Below are 8,274 nucleotides of genomic sequence, written 5' to 3'. Positions count from 1 at the left end.
GTATTTCCTGTTAATAAGGATAATTTACTACTATCCATAGTACTATGGTTAAAATATTCTGACACAAGTAATTCAGAGGGATGAGGGTTTCTCATCTTTTTCTTCACAGCTCAGTCACTCCTCAGGAATTGCATCTTTATGGATTTGGAAAGAACTGAGATATATTATTACCAGTGGTCCTATTATTCTGTGAAGGATTCTTCCCTGAGATTCTTCCCCTGTTTCAACTGACACTGAAACACTGTGAACTCTTTGGAAGACAAATGTCAAGGAAATAAATGTTATGCATTGCTAATTTTAAATGCACTTGCAATATGGTGTCTCTTATAATAGAAGTATTTTTTATCTGATTTTTGCTATTTATTATACATTCCTGCTTTTCAGGTTGAGGAGACATTATACGTGTTCATAAGTGTTTTTCTTTCCTTCTGATATAAAATTATTACTTTGTTCCCATCGAAGGAAGTTTTTAAGAATAAGACAAAAGTTAATTTAACTATTCTTAAAATGTCTTCACACTGGGAGCCTGATTCATTTAAGTCAATTTTCAAAATAAATCTTATTTATTAGGAAAAAAAAAGAAAGATTTATAGGGAAATTGAGAAGGTAGTACAGAGCATTCGCATGCACTTGCACTCAATTTCTCCAATTATTGATATCTTATATCAGTATGGTACAAATATTAGCTAATGAATCAATATTAAAATAGTTGCATTAACCAAGGACCATACTTTATTCAGATTTCCTTAGTTTTTGCTAAGTTACCATCCCTCATATCACATTCCATTTGTCCTCCTGTTTTCTTAGGCTCCTCTGGATTGTGACAGTCTTTCAGCCTTTCCTTGTTGTTGCACTGGAATACTTTGAGAAGGAGAGTATTTTGAAAATTTCCTTCAGTTGAGACATGTTTTTCGTTTATCTCATGATTGAACTGTTTTTGTGGATTATATACAGAGATATACTGCCATTTTCATTATATCATATAAAGGATAGATACTTTCAACATGATTTATCAGTCTTGGTATCGATCTGATCATCTTGCTGAGGTAGTGTTTGTCATCTTTCTCCGTAGTTAAGTGATTCTTCTTCTCCTCCTCCTCCTCTTCCTCCTCCTTCTTCTTCTTCTTATTATTATTATCATTATTATTTTAAGTTTTTCATAATATATTTTGTAGAAGGAAGTTACTATGTGTATTCCACACGTAAGAGTGGGAAGCTATGCTCATCAACTTGAGGGTGGAATGTCTGCACAAATTGTTTGAAATTCTTCTACATGGGAGATTTCTCTTCTTGTGGCTTTGTTTTTTTTAGTTTCTTTTTCAAAGATGTTTTTTATTTATTTGAGAGAGAGAGGAGAGAAAAACCATGAGTGAGAGGGGCAGAGGGAGAGGGAGAAGCAGGTTCCCTGCTAAACAGGGAGCCTTCCTTGGGACCTGGATCATGATCTGACTTAAGGCAGAAGCTTAACTGACTGAGCCACCAAGGTGCCACTATTTCTTTCTTTCCCTCTTTCTTTTTTTTTTTAAATAATATATTCACTTTTTATTGGTGTTCAATTTGACAACATACAGAATAACACTCAGTGCTCATCCCGTCAAGTGCCCCCCTCAGTGCCCGTCACCCATTCATACAGATCCCTACCTCCTCCCCTTCCATCACCCCTAGTTAGCTTCCTACAGTTAGGAGTCTTTATATTCTGTCTCCCTTTCTGATATTTCCCACACATTTCTTCTCCCTTCCCCTATATTCCCTTTCACTATTATTTATATTCTCCAAGTGAATGAGAACATACAATGTTCGTCCTTCTCTGATTGACTTACTTCACTCAGCATAATACCTTCCAGTTACATCCACATTGAAGCAATGGTGGGTATTTGTGGTTTCTATTGGATGAGTAAGGCCCACCTTTTCTCTCCCTTCATCTTCTGAGTCTCCTATGATATGAATGTTATTGTTTTAATAAGTGGCTGAGTTCCCTAAATCTGCCTCTGTGGTCCATAACTTTCTTTGTTTTTAAGGCTTCCACTTGGGACTGCATCTCAGTTATACTATTTTTAACATTCGCCTGACTAAATTTTAGTTCTTTTATTTCTACAGTAAGGGATTCTCTAGTTTTCTTCTGTGCTCTTTTTCCAGTCCAGCTGCTATCTTTATAATCATTGTTTTAAACTGTATTTAGACATCATATATTTGTTTTGATGGACTTCATGGCTGTGAATACTACCTCATGTTATTTTATGGAGGTGAATTTCTCGATCTCATTATATTTTCCAGAAAAGAAAGTAGGAAAAAAAGAAAAACCAAGAAAAACAATAACAACTGCCCTCCCCCCAAAAAACCACTAGATTATTTTGGCCTGCTTGTTAAAAGATTCTAAATCCCAAAATAACAAACACAATTAATGTTCCATGAAAGTAAAAATAAGAAATATATAAGGTACATACATAAAAAATAAAATAAGGCAATTAATTAAATAGAATAAAAAAATAAATGAAAATAAAGCACAAAATACAAAGGAAGCTAGACCCTTCTTTCCAGGCAGCGCTGAAGCTCTGCAGCCTCTTGGGTCTGACAACTTGGTGGCAGCGAATGGTCTGTGTGGGGTCTGGGGATGGCCCATGGTGCTGATTGTCAGGTGCACATCTGCCTGGGAGATGCACCTGCGGGGTCAGGGTTGGGGTGGTCTTCAGCGCCTCTGGCCTCCAGCAGGTGGCGCAGTGGTGCTCCCTGAGATTGGCGCTGTTTGGCGTGATTTGGGAGGGGACACTGGGTCCTCTGGTTCTGGGGTTAAGCATCCCACCCCCCAGTCTGCAAGCCCTCCACAGAAGAGCCCCCAAGCGCATCTCTCAGAACCCTGCTTTCACTTTGCCCGCGTCCGAAATGCTTTTGGTTTTGTTTTTTATCTCAGACTGTTGTGCCCAAGATTGTGAATCCGAAAAACCATGGAGAAGCCCACACCGAAGCAAACACACGAGGGTTTATTTACAAGCTCGAGCTTGTGTCCAAGTATACCTGACAGTGCGGAGCAGGGACTTCGACCCCGAGGTGAGTTTTTGCTTAGGTTTAAGGGCTTGTCTCGGGGACCTCCAGAAGGGCTAGAGCAATTCCTCAAGTTCTGTGTACATTTTTATATGGGGCCTTCAAGGGCATTGAGCTCTGTTCTCATTCTAATAGGGGCTTCCTGCCCTTGGCCTGGGCTCAGTTTTGATTCTATTGTGGGGCTTTCTAGGACATTAAACTGTAAACAGAAAAGGTTCCACACCTGGAAGGGGGACGTCACACTGTCCCTATATGCTGAAGACGCGATACTGGAAACAGGAAACCTGGGAGCCTCCACCAAAACCTGTTAGAACTAAGGAGTGAGTTCAGTAAAGTCACGGGACACAAACTGACCCTACAGAGCAGAGTAGCCTTGTTCTGTCCCGACAATGAGCACTCAGGAAGGAAAGGAAGGACGTGACTCCCTTCTCAGGAGCATCAAGGAGAATAAATAATGAGACTGAACCATAGGAGCACAAGACTTGTTCACTGAGCCATACATGGCTCTGTTCTGGGAGGCCGTCCTGGGTTCGAGGGGTGGGAGCCTCATCTTGTGAAAATGTCCACAGTTTCTGAAGCCACCCTCAGTTTCAAAGTCATTCCTATCAAAATCATGGTGGCATATCTTAGAAATAGCAAAAACAAAACAAAACATAAAAAAACCATAACATCAATCTGCCCCCACAAATGACCCCGGACAGCAAATCAGTACTGGAGGAGCAGGAGAGAGTGGGACGCAGCACTTTCCTATTTCAAACGATGTCACAGACACAAAGGATAAAGCAGTGTGGTTCTCGGGCCCCCAGCTGGCTCCGTTGGTTAAGCATCTGACTCCTGACCTCACCTCCGGTACTGATCTCAGGGGTCGTGAGTTCTAGCCCTGGGCTGGGCCATGGACGGTGCGTGGAGCCTACTTAGGCAAACCAGTCCCATGGGGGGTGGTTCCGGCATAAGCTGAAGGAGCAAAACAGAGAGTCCAGAAGGAAATGTGCTCTGATACTATGGATTTTTTTAACTTAATTTAATTTAAACCCAATTAATTAACGGATAGTGTACTATACTTTCAGAGGAAGAATCAGGGATTCACCAGTTGGAGATAACAGCAATGCTCGTGACATCACGTGACCTCCTTCATGCAGGTCCCCTGTTAACCTCCCCGCCTCCAACGACCATCAGTTTGTTTCCTATCATTAAGAGTCTGTATTTCGGGGATCCCTGGGTGGTGCTGCGGTTTGGCGCCTGCCTTTGGCCCAGGGCGCGATCCTGGAAACCCGGGATCGAATCCCACATCGGGCTCCTGGTGCATGGAGCCTGCTTCTCCCTCTGCCTATGTCTCTGCCTCTCTCTTTCTCTCTGTGACTATCATAAATAAATAAAAATTAAAAAAAAGAGTCTGTATTTCCTGCAACTGTTTTCATCTTATTTGTTTTTCCTTCCCTTCACAGTTGTTATATGCTTTGCTTTTTAATTCCACCTATGAATGACACCACATGGTCATTCTCTTTCCTGACTTATTTCATTTAACATGATCCCTCTAGTTCTATCCACGTCATTGCAAATGGCAATATTTCCTTCTCTTTGATTGCTGAGTTCCATTCCTCTCTCTATGACCATCATCTATCTCCCATCCTTTTTATCCATCATCTGCCACAGAGCACCGAGGCTCCTCCCACAGTGTGGCTACTGTGGACCCGGCTGCTGTATACATTGGGGTGCAGGTGTCCCAAGTCTCACTGCATCTGTATCTTCGGAGTGAAATCAGGCCGTTCACTTGCTGTTCACAGGATGTTACAAATAGAGTCGCCCTGCAGAGCCTCCACACTGTTTCCAGGGTGGCTGCACCAGCCCGCAATCCCGCCCACAGTGGAAGAGGGTTGAGTGGGTTTTGCGGGACGTGGTAAAACTCTGGTCCACATTTCATTTTGCGTCCTGTGGGCTCCAATTCCTTGTCCTTAAGTATTTCTGGGGAAGCCAGGTGTTGGGCTCCGTTTCAGTGAGACGTTTCCAAAGCTAACAGGCCACAGCAGGAGCCTGAAAGGAGGCAGGTGCGGCCCCTGGAGCGCCCGCTGCCTTCTGCACAGCCTCCTGCAGCGCCTGAGCGTCCTGCAGGGGGCGCCCGAGCCCAGGCCCCACCCAGCGGGCATGAATGTGCAGTAGGCCTCCTCTGCCTGCACTAACAGGAGCCAGCCTGTGCTGGGGAGGCCTGAGGAGGACGTGAGGACACGTGCACGCTGATGAGCCGCAGCTTCAGGAAGATGTGGGCCCGCATCCACGCTGACAGGAGCCCCTGGGCCACCTCAGGACATAAGTTGAGGCTTCTGGAAGCTGCGGGCCGCATTAATGGTGGCAGGAGCCCCGGCCTCCTCAGAACCCTCGGTGATGCTTCGGGAGGACGTTGTGTCACATCGACACAACAGGATGCTAAATCCTTAGGACCCCTGGTGTTGACTTGGGGAAATATGGGATGCATCCATGCGGACAGAAGACCCCAGGGCCTGTGGTGAGGCCTAAGAAAAATGTGGGTGGCCAATCTACACTGACAAGAGTCTCCAGCCTCCTCAGGACCCACTGTGAAGGTTTGAGAAGATTTGGGGCCACATCTATGCTGACAGGAGCCCCCAGCCTCCTCAGGTCTTCTGGTGAGGCTTGAGGAAAATGTTGGGCCACCTCAACACTGACAGGACCCGCGTCCTCCTCAGGACATGCACTTTGGCTTCGGGAAATATGGGGCTGCGTCTATGCTGACAGGAGCCCACAGCTCCTCAGGACGTGTGGTGAGTTTTCTGGGGGACGTGTGGCCATGTCCAGGCTGACAGGAGCCCCGGGCCACCTGAGGACCTGCTGTGAGGCTTCCAGACGATGTGAGGCATAGTCCACAGTGACAGGAGACCCAGCGTCCTCAGGACCCTCTGACTATGACTCAGGAACAATTGGGGCCACGTCCATACTCACAGGAGCCCTGCTTCCTCAGGACCCCCTGGAGGACTCTGGAGGCGCTGTTGGGGGTCACGTCCACATCAGAAGGGACTACTCAGAACCACAGGGTAAGTGAATGGGTAGAATGAATGGTAAGGTCGGGAGGGGAGGCAGTTGGTGGTTAGGCTTAGGTTAGATGTTAGGTGTTTGTGATTAAGCTTATAGTTACGGAATACAGGTTAGGGTGAGGGATAAGGTTAAGAGTCAGTGGTTAGGAGTTAAGATGGGGGTTAGGGATTAGGGAACGGGGTTAGGGTTAGTGACAGGATTTAGAGTTAGGCTCAGGGTTTAGGCTTTAGGGATTAGGACAGGAGGTTTGGAGGTGGGGTTAGGGTTATGGTTACAGTTAGGGTTGGGCTTAGGTTTGCATTTAGGGTTAGGGGTTAGGGTGTGAGTTAGGGTTAGGGGTAAGTGTTAGGGGTTCGGGTAAAAGTTATGGCTACGTTTAGGGTTAGGGCGAGGATTAGGTTTAGGATAGGGGTTAGGGCTAGGGTTAGGGTTAGTGTTTAGTTAGGGATTAGGGTCAGGTCAGGGTCAGGATAAGGTTTTTTAAAAGGGTAAGAGATAGGTTTAGGGAGTGGTTTAGGAGTTAGTTTTAGGGTACAAGTTAGAGTACCATTTGGGGTATGAGATAAGATTAGTATTAGAGGGTTAGGGTTAGGGTACAGGTTAAGGTTAGGAATAGGATTTGAGTACATGAAGTTAAGGTTAGGGTTAGAGGTTAGGGTTAGATTTAAGACAGGGGTCAGGGATAAGGGTTTCGAATAGGTTTAGGAGTTAGGGTGAGGGTTGGCAGGAAGGTTCACTGAATGTGTTTTGGTCTTGGGGTTGTGTTTGGTTGTCGATTAGTGATGGGTCTTGTTTAAGGGTTAGTTTAACATTAGGATTAAGTGTAGGGTTAGGGTTATGTCTGTGTATGGTTAGAGTTTGGGTCCTGGCATGTGCCTGCACTGGGACTCCTAGTATCTTGGGCCGTTGAGTTTTATGCACTCTATTTAGGTTTTGGGTTCAAAGATAGCCTGACTCCACCAAATTAGTGGCCTCCCCAGAGACTTAAAATCCAGGCTTCTGATGGGGTCAGAATAGACATTACAGACTTCTTCCAAGCTGAGCTAAGGAGGGGATTTGTGGCTCTAAATACTCTTTATTTGGATTTTTAGTTGCCTTTCTGATTTTTTCTCTAGTGCGCACATGTTTCATCAATACTACCAATTATTATTTTAAAGTTCTACTTGAATTCCTGTTTGTAAACACAGTATGATATAGTTTCAGGTTTACCACTTAGTGATTCAACACTTGGATACAACGCCTGGTACTGGTCACAGGTGCCCTCCACTGTCCCCATCCCCTGATTCCCCATCCCCCCACCTTCCTCTGGTATTTATTAGTTTATTCTCTGTGGCTAAGAGTGGGTATCTTGGCTTGCTTCTCTCATCCCCCCTGAGCCCCTTTGCCAGTTTGTTTGGTTTCTTAAAATTCACCTGTGAATGCAATTGTATGGTATTTGGTATCTGTCTTTCTCTGAGTTCATTTAGCATAAATCCTTTCCACTCCTTCCACATCATTGTAAATGGCTTCATTTCATCCCTTCTGATGACCGAGTGATGTCGCAGTGTTTACCACACTGTCTCTGCCCGTTCATCTGCCGATGGACATCTGGGCTGTATCCACAGTTTGGCTGTTGTTGATAACGCTGCTAGAAACACTGGGCTGCATGTCCCCCACGAATCTACTAAAGTACTTTTGTGTCCTCAGGGTAAATACCTAGCTCTGCAAATTTGGAATCGTAGGTTAGCTCTATTTTTAACTTTTTATTTTTATTTTTTATTTTTTTTTTTTTATTTTTAACTTTTTAAAAAAATTTTTTTATGATAGTCACAGAGAGAGAGGCAGAGACACAGGCAGAGGGAGAAGCAGGCTCCATGCACCGGGAGCCCAATGTGGGATTCGATCCCCGGTCTCCAGGATTATGCCCTGGGCCAAAGACAGGCACCAAACCACTGCACCACCCAGGGATCACCTATTTTTAACTACTAGAGGACCCTCCACACTGTTTTCCACAGTGGCTACTTCTGTTCGCATGCCCACCAGGAGTGTAAGGGAGCGACCCCTTCTCCATAGCCTCACTAAAACCTGTTTTTTCTTGTGTTGTTAATATTAGCCATTATGACGGCTGTCAGGTGAACTATCATTGTGGTTTTTATTTGCATTTCCTTGATGATGGGTGATGCTTAGTGTCTTTAATTGTGTCTGGTCGCC

General features: G+C 44.8%; 1 long non-coding RNA gene across 1 annotated transcript; it reads left to right on the top strand.

The window, feature by feature from the left end:
* The first annotated feature begins 2,909 nt into the window (after positions 1-2,909).
* LOC144309548 (uncharacterized) lies at positions 2,910-4,439 on the top strand. Its single transcript, XR_013375512.1, has 2 exons — positions 2,910-3,045; positions 4,107-4,439. It is a non-coding gene; the product is annotated as an uncharacterized LOC144309548 (long non-coding RNA).
* Positions 4,440-8,274: the final 3,835 nt, after the last annotated feature.

This window comes from Canis aureus, unplaced genomic scaffold (genome assembly GCF_053574225.1).
Source record: "Canis aureus isolate CA01 unplaced genomic scaffold, VMU_Caureus_v.1.0 NW_027326501.1_RagTag, whole genome shotgun sequence".
NCBI classification, from domain to species: Eukaryota; Metazoa; Chordata; class Mammalia; order Carnivora; family Canidae; genus Canis; species Canis aureus.
The sequence above is the reverse complement of the archived record's forward strand: the minus strand, read 5'-3'. Positions and strand labels throughout refer to the sequence as shown.